At 50.9% G+C, this 13,069-nt stretch overlaps 1 pseudogene; it reads left to right on the forward strand.

Moving 5' to 3' along the window:
* The first annotated feature begins 3,669 nt into the window (after nt 1–3,669).
* The window catches only part of LOC119306702, a 45,028-nt pseudogene continuing 35,628 nt past the window's right edge, over nt 3,670–13,069 (forward strand).

Here is a 13,069-nt window from a genome sequence, read left to right on the forward strand (position 1 = left end):
CTTTTGTTGATGAGAAAGTACATGTCACGCTCCAATATTTCGTAACATATATGCCATACTTGTGTCCGTGACATTGTCCTATTGACCTGGCCGTCGAAACCACCTTTAATTCAGTGAACCGTAGAATGATGCTTCATTGCTGCCATGCAACACTATGCAAGATACCTGATGCAAATATAACTAGGGAAGTAGTAAAAAAATAATACTAGCTAGCTGCTAGTAGCTCAGATGCAAATATAACAGCGAACACTTCAAGTCAAAGGAACGAGCACCACTTTTGATTCCTCTAAAACTGAGACTAGCTAGCTACTAGTAGCTCCGATGTCTTTGCTCCAAACCAGCTAAGAGGGCCCCAACTCGTATTTCATGCTAATAACGGGGCTAGCCCTGCACCAATTTATTCTTGTTTTGAGAAAGGAGTGTTGCAGCATCAGTTGTTGTTTCCTGTCCACAGGCTACAAATCTTCGAAAGCACAACATGTTCCCGTTGTTGATGTGGTTGTTGTCGCCACAGTGAAGCGCACAAGGAGAGCGTGCCCTCGGAGACCACTCTAACTCCAATATGGTTTGAGTGACAGTCTCATGCTTGGCAAAGCGGCGCAAAAGGCACGGACCGGGTGGGCGCATGATGATTGATCATCAGGCTGCAACGGAGACCGCCCAAGTAAATTATGCAGCGACCGTGTCCTTTATGGCCTAATAACGCACATATATACATAATTTAGAGGAGACAACGGGATCCCACCATATCACTCCTCGCGCATATCACATTGCTATAGCTTTCCGTTGCTTCTTTATTTAGTCGCTACCACTCTCAGCATTCTCATAGTGCTCATCACTCCACCTGCATGTGCTCAATTTGTTTTCTCCAAATGCTATTTTCATTTAACACACTTTGGAGAACGAAGAGTATGATTACGATTCACGACATTGGCAAATTATAAGCTCCACAGTTAGTTGCGTTGCTCCCGGTTTCATGGCTATAAAAACACCCTTGGGAAGCTTCAACAAGGCCATCACTCTCAAACCAGCTTGCCAAGCCTGAGGCAATCTAGCAGCTCCTCAGTTGTTGCCATTGACAAGCAGTTAGCTGCTAGCTTAGCCCCTCTCAGAAATGAAGATGAAGATTGGTAAGGCCCCAGTGCTCCTGAAGAAGGCGGCGGCTATCTGCAAAGGCAAGACTGGCGTCATCATGGCCAGGCTCCTCGACCTCGCCTCGACCCACGGCAGGATGGCCACGATCGGGGCCATCTCTCACAGGGTCCACACCCTCATTGTGGCCAGTCAGGAGAAGGGTGCCAAGGTGGACCACCACAAGACTTTGGTCCGCAAGATCGAGAGGCAGAGATGCCATGGGATGGTTGATGGTCTGTGTCACCATTTAGCACCGTTTGATCAAGATGATGGTGTTGGTGGCTGTCCTAACTGGACACTGCACCCCATCTTCAGCGACGATGACAATTGTTATTACAGTGATGAGTCCGAGGATGATGATGGAGTTGAGGCCTCGGTGATGGATGCTATGAGGAGCAATGAGGAGGCTGAGGAGCTGGCATTCAACATGGACAACGATATCGACCAGGCTGCCGAAATGTTCATCAGAAGGTTCCGTGAGCAGATGAACAAGAGCTTTTCATGAGGTTTCATTTCATGTGTACCTCCTACGAATGCTACCGCTAACAAAGTGACACTATAGCAGTGGTCCGTAGGCCCATAGATAGATTTATGTAGGCGTCCTCAAGTTAGAAGTTTTGACAGATATCTAGTACATGCTAAAATGTGTATTTCTTTGTGTGTCTATTAAATGCATATTTTTGGATTGCAAATCCTTTTCTATATTGTTCGATCTAGAATTCCTCACCTACTAAAAAAAGACCACCACTGATAGGATATACTCGATCACCCTCCACCTCCAATCCCTACTTCGCTATAGCTGGCTTCCTTCAGTTGATGGTAGCACGCTATACCTACCCCTCTAGAGTTCCTCACCTCTTCACAAAAGAATAGTCTGCACCTCATTTAGCAGTCCTAATTTCGTAAGCAAAAAACAAGACAAAAGAATAGTCTGCACCTCATTTAGCTCAGCTTCTGCCGTGGCGGAATCCGAATAAAGCGGGAGTGCAGGTTGATTCTGAATTTTTGATGCAATACAAGCTTCTTCTCGTAAATGTAGTAGTGGCCAAGAAATGATTGCCATCTCTTCTAGATGCAATGGCTGGAGAGGCAAACGGGTGCATCTGGTGCATGTGAATCAACCATGCTTGTATAGGTGATTAGGAACAAATATTTTCGGCGTGTATCTCAAACAGAAATCTGACGGTAAGGAGGGGTAGAGCCAGGGGTAGGCACACCTACGACCCAAGGACTCACTTCTTAATGAATTCAATGAGGAGCTAGATATGAATATTATAAGCAAAATCCGTTAGGGTGTGCAAGAACCATAGTTTTAAATAGCTATAGCCCGCTATAGCCTTTTCAGCAGAGTGCCGCTAAATGGTCACCTTCATAAATAGCCCGCTATAGCCTGCTTTAGTCCGCTATAGCTCCGCTATAGCTGATTTGGAAGTCCGCCCCTATTTTCCATAGCCCGCTATTTAAAACATTGGCAAGAACATACATTTTGGATAGAGCTAAATGGTTCATTTCCTTCCGAACTCCAAAACGAAATTACCTAAGCAATTTCATAGTGGACCAAAGACATCACCCCTGCCAACCATCACCATTCCAAGCACTCAAAGGTGCACACAAGTATCTACCCTCAGCTCAGTGCTCTCAACGGAGCACCAACTCCGTATATGCACGTTTCTAAAAAATCTCATTTTTTTAAGGTTACAGATAGAATATGAAGGTTCATCTGAAATACAAAGCACCCCAAACTTAATAAAAGTTACATCGAGGTCTTCAACTCCGTGATGACGTTGTGACCATTGAGTTCTATCTGCATGAGAAAAAAAGGGATGCTCCGATTTATCAGGGAGATCTATTCTACTTTTATAGGTTGATGAGCGAGCGGCAAAGAGCATGGAGGAGAGGCAAAGGTACACAGATCTCACATACAGGAACACAAAGCAGCGGAGGAAAGAAGAAGAACAACAGAGACGCGCTAGCTGTGACTTTGGGCATGAATCACATGGCCGGGCCGGAGATCGCCGAGGAAATCTGCCCACTCTCGTTGCTTTGGGCAAAACATTTTGTTAAGCCATGGATCAATGAGCTTTACAACATGATTAAAGGCAATTTGGGACCCCAATCAAAAGAGCGAATCCTAGCCCTGGGACAGACGCCCTTTGTGACCTCATTTAAATTCAATATATATACCTGGCTATAAGTTCCTTGCTTAGTTCCACTCTCAACATTCTTATAGTGCTCACTCCACATGTCGAATTCTTTTCTCCAATATATGGTAGCTGCATTCACATGCTTTATCACGCGAGGTACCAAATGTTTGATGGTGACATGAGCAAAGTTTAATTATACGGCTAGTTGCATCCCCAGCTAGCTTCCGACTACAAATACACCATTGGAGCATCAGAACAAAGCCCATGACTCGTTTCTCTCGTCTCTGGATCCCAGTAACCTACACCATTTCTTTCTTTTCAAGGCTGAGGCATCCACTACTTGCTTGCTGCCCTTCATAAGCACCTGATCAGCCAGCTCTCACCAACAAAGATGAAGATCGGAAAGACTACGGAGATCTTGAAGAAGGCGGTGGCGATGTGCAAGAGCAAGACCGCCAGCTCCTCATCCTCGCCTCGCTTCAGTGCCGCAGAATGGCCTCGGGCCCGATGGTCTCTAAGAAGATCCACACACTCACTCTGGCCGACCGGGCGAGACTGGACTATCACAAGGCTTTTGCGCTCGACACAATCGAGAAGAGACCAGTCATCGTCCATGGCGGTGACTTCGCGGCCAATCTGTCTCATCAGATGGAGGTGTTGGGACAAGATGATGGTCATGGTGGCTGGCAAGCTGACTGGTCACTACATTCCCTCTTCAACGACGACCATGTCAACTGCTGTTACAGTGGTGATCATGATGATGCGGATGTGCTAGGGGATGCGTGCGATCAAGACGACGATAATGAGTTGTCGGTCCTGGATGTGATCAGGAGCAAAAGAGAGGTTGAGGGGTTAGAGTTCAACATGGAGGAAGAGATTGACCAGGCTGCCGATATGTGTCGGTGTCAAAACCGACGGATCTCGAGTAGGGTGTCCCGATCTGTGCGTCAAGGCTGATGGTAACAGGAAGCAAGGGACACAGATGTTTACCCAGGTTTGGGCCCTCTCGATGGAGGTAAAACCCTACTTCCTGCTTGATTAATATTGATGATATGGGTAGTACAAGAGTAGATCTACCACGAGATCCTAGAGGCTAAATCCTAAGAGCTAGCCTATGATGGTATGATTGTAATTGTGATCGGCCTTCTAAGGACCAACCTCTCCGGTTTATATAGACACCGGAAAGGGCTAGGGTTTACATGGAGTCGGTTACAAGAAAGGAAACATAATATTCGGATCGCCAAGCTTGCCTTCCACGCAAAGGAGAGTCACATCCGGACACGGGCCGAAGTCTTGAGTCTTGTATCTTCACGCTTCAATAGTCCGGACGTTGTACACAGTCCGGCTGTCCGGATACCCCCTAATCCAGGACTCCCTCAGTAGCCCCTGAACCAGGCTTCAATGACGATGAGTCCGACGCGCAGTATTGTCTTCGGCATTGCAAGGCGGGTTCCTTCTCCGAATACTCCAAAGTAGTCATCAAACACTCAAATCATGTCCGGATCCAAAAAATGATCTTTACACACCGCTGTAGAGAGAATGATATTTCACAAATGCAATCTGCGGACAACTTTTTCTGATGACGTGACATGTTATCATGGTCGGATCATTATTCGAACCGTTTTCCCACAACCAGCTACAACGCATATTACGAGGCGGTTTCTGTGACACTTCTTGTCAAAGCAGAGATCGTGTCCCCTTATCACAGGATTCTCATCAATACGGGTATGGGTAATCCCACCACGCCATTAATCGTGGCGCTTGGGAAACAAGTGATCCCCAACGGGCAAGTGGGAAGGCGCACCGCTTTCGGCGCCTCTATAAAGGGATAAGATTTCCCCATTTTCACCCATGCCTTCTTCCTCCTTTGCCCATTCTTGCCCCTCGAGCTCCAGCGCCCAAACCCAAGTCTTCTCCGCACAGCTAAACATGTCCGAAGCAGGAGGCAAGTGGGTGGCTTCCACCGTCAAGGAGAAGCACATCACTAATCTTCGGGCGGCCGGATACTTGGCCGCGGACATAGCGCACCGGCTACCGGACGCTGGGCATGTCATTCCGACCCCAGGACCCCATGAGAGGGTCGTATTCGTCGCCCACTTCGTCCGTGGACTGGGATTTCCATTCCATCCCTTCTTCCGCGGGCTCATGTTTTACTACGGGCTAGATTTCCATGATCTAGCCGCGAACTTCGTCCTCAACATCTCGGCGTTCATCGTCGTATGCGAGGCCTTCCTCCGCATCCGACCTCACTTCGGCCTATGGTAACCTTCTGCGTGAAGCCGAAGGTTGTAAGCGGCCAACAAGCGGAGTGCGGAGGGCCCATGGTGGGCAGAATGCCTAACGTCACATGGCTCGACGGCTCCTTTGTGGAGACCGTAAAAGGGTGGCAATCGGGGTGGTTCTACATCACCGAGCCGCGCGGCGCCAACTGGGCAGCGGCCCCCGAGTTCTGATCTGGAGCCCCCATGCGGCTCACCTCCTGGGAGAAGAAGGGCCTGTCCTGGGGCGATTCCACGGAGCTGGCCGGACTCTAGACATGCATCAAAAGCATGAAGGACAAGAACATCAAGCTTGTCAACGTGATCCAGGTCATGCTCGTTCGCCGGATCCTGCCCTGTCAGAGGCGGGTGATAACCCACAAGTATAGGGGATAGTTGTAGCCTCTTTCGATAAGTAAGAGTGTCGAACCCAACGAGGAGCTAAAGGTAGAACAAATACTCTCTCAAGTCCTATCGGCCACTGATACGACTCTACGCATGCTTGACGTTCGCTTTACCGGAAACAAGTATGAAACTAGAAGTACTTTGTAGGTGTGATAGGATAGGTTTGCAAGATAATAAAGAACTAGTAAATAAAAGCTAGGGGCTGATTAGATAAAGACACAACTAAAGTAAATATAGCGAGTGTGGAAAAGTGGTGGTAGGAGTTGTGGAATTGTCCCTAGGCAACTGACTATGTTACTAGACCGGTAATCACTATTGCAATTCTATTTGAGGGAGAGGCATAAGCTAACATATCATCCCTTATTTGGAATTCTATGCACTTATGATTGGAACTCTAGCAAGCATTCGCAACTACTAAAGATTCATTAAGGTAAAACCCAACCATAGCATTAAAGTATCAAGTCCCCTTTTATCCCATACGCAAACAACCTACTTACTCGGGTCTGTGCTTCTGTCACTCACGCCACCCACCATAAGCAAATCATAAACATATTGCAAACCCTACATCGGGAATCCCTCACGCTTGCGCGACACGGAGGGCACAATAGGACAGCACCAATAATAAAACATGCAACTCAAACCAATCATAGCAATTCATCAATCACTGATAGGACAACGAAAATCTACTCAGACATCATAGGATGGCAACATATCATTGGAAAATAATATGAAGCATAAAGCACCATGTTCAAGTAGAGGGTACAGCGGGTTGCTGGAGAGTGGACCGCTAGATATAGATGAGGGAAGGTGATGGAGACGTTGGTGAAGATGATGCAGGTGTTGGTGAATATCGCGGTGATGCTGATGGCCCCCAGCGGTGTTCCGGCGCCACCGGAAGCAAGGGGGGGAGAGCCCCCTTCTTCTTATTCTTCCTTGGCCTTCTCCCTAGATGGGAGAAGGGTTTCCCCTCTGGTCCTTGGCTCCCATGGCGTGGGAGGGGCGAGAGCCCCTCCGAGATTGGATCTATCTCTCTGTTTCTGCGTTCTCTAATTCTACCCCTTCACCGTTTCCTTTATATCTGGAGATCCCTGTTGCCGCGCGCGCTCGTCGAGTGCTCGCTGAAGGTTCTCCAGTCGAGTGCGCTCAGCCAAATTGGCCAGACGCGCCTCCTCCAAGGCACGAGCCTCGGGGGTTTCTCCTGCGAAGGGAGTACGCAGGGCATCCACGTTCCTGCGGCGAAGTTCCTCTCTTTGCAGAGAGTCGAGTGGCTCGGGCTGGTACTCTTCGTGGCGTCGTGCGGGGTCGCCTCCGTCTCCTGCTCCATCATCACGGGCGAAGCCAGGGGGACTGCGGGGCCCGTCGACCATCAAGATTTCCGCCGCTGGATCACTGCTACCGCACTCGGATGCAGTCTCTACGGAGCCAGTCGACAGATCGAACAAGCCGTAGAGAGATTCGTCGGGCTCGATTGCCGCAACTTGGGTGGTGGTCGATTGGCGAGCCACCGCGTGCCTCACCCATCGCTGAAGCCTCGACCGGCCCGAGCGCTTGCGCTGGCGAGAGACCGGGAGGGTGGACGATGGAGGAGCCGACCGATACTGGGTCGACGGTTGCCGCAGCAGAACGCCGCGGACACATGCACAAAAATGCGTTGCACCGCGGACGGGGAGCGCATCTACGTCGAGTGGAGCCTCTTGGAGCCACGCGGAGTCGTCGGCGATGAAGGTGAGAGTACCGAGACGGATCTCTTGACCCCCGACCAAAACTCCAGCGGACACCATGATGAAAGTATTCGGAAGAATCGCAACTTCTCCACAAAATCGCTAAAACACCTGCCCCAAGGTGGGCGCCAACTGTCGTGGTTCTAAGCCTAACAGTAGAGTGGGGGGTAGGTATGGAGAGGCAAGGTCCTAGCTATGGAGAGGTTGTAAACACAAGGGATGTACGAGTTCAGGCCCTTCTCGGAAGAAGTAATAGCCCTACGTCTCGGAGCCCGGAGGCGGTCGAGTGGATTATGAGTATATGAGTTACAAGGTGCCGAACCCTTCTGCCTGTGGAGGGGGGTGGCTTATATAGAGTGCGCCAGGACCCCAGCCAGCCCACGTAGGAGAGGGTTTAAGGTGAGTTAAGTCTGGGGCGTTACTGGTAACGTCCCACATAAAGTGTCTTTACTATCATAAAGCCTACTTAATTACAGGCCGTTGCAGTGCGGAGTGCCTCTTGACCTCCTGGTGGTCGAGTGAGTCTTCGTGGTCGAGTCCTTCAAGTCAGTCGAGTGAGTCCCTCGTTGGTCGACTGGAAGGCGACCTCTTCTAAGGGTGTCCTTGGGTAAGGTACTTAGATCAGGTTCGTGACCCTACCCTAGGTACATGACCCCATCATTAGCCCCCGAATGGATCGAGGCTTCGAGTGAGGAAAGAGTTGATGTCGTTTCCGATTAACCTTTGCGCTCTGGTCGTGCATTGTTCTGGACCAAAGAATCTCTTCGTTGATGGTGAGCAACTTGTCTTCAGTCGACTCGATTCATTCTCTTCTTTCGTCGAGTGATATTTCAGGCTTCGACGATTCCCGAGCGACGGATCGCGGGAAACTCCGCGTCTGACAGACTGATCTGCCGTTCGCGGATTCCGCGGGATGCGAAATTTGGGGACGCGCGCGAAGTGGAGCGGGCCGCAGCGTTCAGATGGGACGGGACATAGACGCCTCGATCTCCGCGCCGCTTTCTTCGCCACGTATCCCGTCTGCATAACTGCTCCCGGATATGATTAGATCGACCGGGCCCACCTGTCATCCACTCGGAAGGGACCTTATAAATGCGCCCGGCGAGGATTTCTGTGCTACGCCTCAGCATTCTCTCTCTCTCTCTGCTCCCTTCGTCCCCGCCCAGCGCGCTCGCTCTCGCCCCCGCACAACTTCCCTTCGCGCATCTCGCCGGCAACCATGGCCAAGGAGAAGACGGCGGCGCTGGAACGTGCGAAGAAGGCGTCAGCGTCGGAGAAGGCAAAGGGGAGATCTACTAGCCGCGGAGGGTCCTCGTCCAGATCCCGCCTGCCGAAGGGCTGGGTCCAAGGAGACTGGATCCAGTCGACTATCACAGAGACAGACCTCCTCGCATGGCCAACGAGGGCTTGATCCCTCATGGAGCTGCGAGGCTTCCGGGGAAGGAATGGCAGCCCCAGCCAGAAGAGGGTGAGTGTGTGCTCTTGGCCACCCATGTTGATCGTGGATTTTCCTTGCCGCTGAGTGTTTTCTTCTGTGGCTTCTTGAATTTCTTCGGAGCGCAGCTCCACCACTTTACCCCAAACTCTATTGCCTATCTTGCCGCATTTGTGTCCATGTGTGAGGGTTTCTTGGGCTGTCGACCGCACTGGGGTTTGTTCAAACATATATTCACGTGTCGCTCTCAGACCGTGAAGAAGGCGAGCCCAGGTGATGAGAGAACCCGAGTCGTCCAAATGTGTGGGGGTTTGGGGATCCAGATGAGGAATAAGAGCACCTTCCCGCCCATGACCTTTCCCGAGTCCGTTAGAGGCTGGCAGTCGACTTGGTTCTACTGCCAGGTCCAGTCGACGCCAGGGCAGTCGAGTGGACTCCCTCCGTTTACCATGGACCGAGTGAACAAGCCCTCCCCTCTGAAGTTGATTCCGGAGGAGAAAGCTGACGTGAAGATGTTGATGGAGCGCGTGGTGCAGTTGGTTCGGGAGGGAGTGACGGGCATGGATCTCCTGGAGGTCTTCCTTAGGCGTCGCATCCAGCCCCTTCAGTTCTGGAGCCACTGCATGTGGTTGTACTGTGGGACTGAAGACGAGACTAGAGTCCATCCAGAAGCAGTCGACGACGTCACTCTGGAAAGATGGATGGTAGCCGTTACCGGAAATAAGGATAACCCACGCGGAGCCAGAAGGATTCCTCCACTCGACCACAACAGCGATCCAAACAAGGTACGCTTGCTCTGCTCTACATTGTGTCCTTGTCACATTCGTCTCTGTTTACCCTGCCGACTGGTCGATTGATCCTTGTCTTGATATCTTCCAGGCCCTCACCGAGCTGTACTCGATGCCCAATGGGGCACAAGCTCCGACTGAGGAGGGTGAGGCGAGTGGGGGCGAGAGCCAGGAGGAGGAGGAATGGGACTCGGACGTTGCTGAGGATGATGACGACGATGATGATGATGACGGTGATGAAGATGATGCTGAAGACGAGGAGGAAGAGGAGGAGGAGGTCGTACCACCGCGTTCAGAAAGGCGGTCGAAGCTTGTCCATGACCCTTCGACTGAACGTGGCAAGGGGGTTGCGACCGTTGCTCAGTCGACCAAGCGCCCTCGGACCACCTCTCCGGTGCCGACTAAAAAGGCGCCGAAGCAGCCCAGGGTGGCCTCGTCGAAGCCGATCAAGCTCCTGCCGAAGATGAAGGTGTCCATCCCCACCATATCAGGGTAATCGTTCTGCTCAAGTCTTCTTATTTTGTGTGAACTTTGTCTCTGGTCGACGCTGAAGGTAGTCGACTGATCCTTTGGAGTTGCAGTGCTGCTACTTCTGAAACCTCGGCCCGGGCTGATGACCACGAGATGGAGGACGCAACAACTTCGAAACCAGGTACTGTATTCTTAACGCCGTTCTTAGTCGACTGACTCGCGATCTCTGATCCTGATTCTCCTCCATAGCTCCACCCAATACTGTTATCAATCTCCCCGATGATGATGAGGATGAAGAACCCCTGAAGCGCAGGAGGAGTAGGAAAGCGTCTGCCAGTAAGGTGCCCCAGGATGTGGCGGCGCCTGAGATTCTGATTGCGGAGGAAGAGAACACCACTCGACACACGGTGACCTTCGCAGATCCATTGACGAGTGCTCAGCAGCCCTCCCTCTTCACGACGCACCACGTCCCAGAGGACCAAGCTGGCGCGGCGAAGGAAGCGATACGCCAGGCGGGAATCATGATGGAGCAGTTGAAGACCATCCGGGATGCGAGCCAGGCAGCTTATGACGCCAGCTCTGCCCTCCAAAGCAATGTCCAGGTCAGTCGACCACCGTTTGTTCTGTTGGATATGCTACCAAAAACTTTTCCTTTCCGGAATTTATAGTAGTCACCCAGTGGGTGTGTCGATTAAACTCCGTGTTAGCGGGGGCACGCTGAGTGCACCCGCTGGGTGTAGTCCCCAAGGCTAAGGTCGACTGCTGGCAGTCGGCCTTAGGCTTTATGATGTCAATCTTTCTGTCAGTCGACTATGTCGACTGGATTTCACAAACCGGTGGGGGCACGCTGAGTGCACCCACTGGGTGTAGTCCCCGAGACTGTGGTCGACTGCTTGCAGTTGATCACAGTCTTAGAGAATGCATCTCGCTCTTTTTTTTTGAGGTCGACTGGTCGACTTTGTCTTCAACAGGATTAGTGGGGGCACGCTGAGTGCACCCACTGGGTGTAGTCCCCGAGACTACGGTCGAATGCTTGTATTCGGCTGTAGTCTTAGAAACGTGTGTTTTTTCCTTTTTCACTCGGAAGTGAATTATATTTGACATTTAGTCGATTGGTTCTTCGCAGAACTCTTGTGATCTTGTGGCTCGCTACTCTGAGCTGGAAAACAAGCACACTCAACTCGAGCTGAGCCTGAAGCTGGTTCAGGAAAAGCTGATAAAGGCGAAGGAGGAGACTGAAGGTATGTTTGGTGAGACCCTGACGACTGCTTTTCCCCTTGCTTGTTTCAAAATCTGATCTTGCTGTAACTTGCAGGTAAGGTAAGGGAGGCCCAACAGAAGAAAGACCTCGAACTAGCTGAGAAGATCAAGCTTGCTGACGAGAAGTTAGCTTCAGTCACCAAGCTTGAACAAGACAATACCAATTTGAAAACTGCTCTTGGGATTGCCAACAAGGAGGTCAGTCGAGTGAAAACTGATAAAGCTGCCCTGACCGACCAAGTCAGCAAATTGACTGGGAAGAAAACTGATCTGGAGGCTTTCCTGAGTGGTCTTGCCAAGAAGCTATTTCTTATGCTTGAAGGTAAACCTCTATGCTTGGCAAACATTTCCAATTGTGGTTTTTCCATTCGACCATCTCCTTGACTTAGTGATCATCCTTGCAGAATTTTGTCAAAACTTTGAAGAAGAAACTAGCCGGCTGGAGCCAAACCTCGACCCCGTCAATTCTCCGGTGAACGACGAAGTTGCCATGGATGTTTTCCGACTGGAGTCTCGTGTTGCAGCTGTCGTGGACTATCTCGCAAGACTGAAGGCCGCCACATCTCGCATCGACTCGACGCTCTGGCCTGAGGAGACACTTCAGAATGACCTTGAGTCGCTGATGGCTCGCTTGAACACGATCCCTGGTCGAGTGCAGGAATGGAAGAAGTCCTCGGCTCGGTGTGGTGCAGATGTTGCTCTGTGTCTGGCCCGAGTCCACTGTAAAGATGCGCGAGAAGAGAAGCTGGCGGCTCTTCGGGTGGCCAACACCAAGAAACACGACTTCAGGTCCTTTATGGAAACTTTCCTTGCAGCTGCCACTCGGATCGCCGACGGAATTGACCTTGATGAATTCGTTGCACCTTCCAGCCCTCCACAGGAGGGGTAAAAAACTTCTTCTGACTCGACGCTTTAAATTTGCCTCGGTATGCCGAGTGGAATTGTAACCGATAAACCTTAACAGGCTTAACGCCTAAGCACTCTCGGTTCCTTTAGATATCGATCCAAACTTGAATTTGGTGCTTGAATCTGATTGCCTTTGGATCGAAATGTATTTTGCAGGTTCAAAGCAAGGCGCCTTTACTGCAATCGACTTATTCTTTAGTCCACTTAGGCGAGCACTGGGCTGCGGCTAAGCCTCCGAGTGGAAGCCCGGCTTACCACTCGGTAGGATTTCTATAACTTAGGCGAGCACTGGGCCGCAGCTAAGCCCCCGAGTGAGAGGGTTGCTCTTCACTCGGTAGGATTTTTATAACTTAGGCGAGTGCTTGGACTGCAGCTAAGCCCCCGAGTGAGAGGGTTGCTCTTCACTCGGTAGGATTTTGATAACTTAGGCGAGTGCTTGGACTGCAGCTAAGCCCCCGAGTGAGAGGGTTGCTCTTCACTTGGTAGGATTTTTATAACTTAGGCGAGTGCTTGGACTGCAGCTAAGCCCCCGAGTGAGAGGGTTGCT

Source organism: Triticum dicoccoides, chromosome 5B, assembly GCF_002162155.2.
Source record: "Triticum dicoccoides isolate Atlit2015 ecotype Zavitan chromosome 5B, WEW_v2.0, whole genome shotgun sequence".
Lineage (NCBI taxonomy): Eukaryota > Viridiplantae > Streptophyta > Magnoliopsida > Poales > Poaceae > Triticum > Triticum dicoccoides.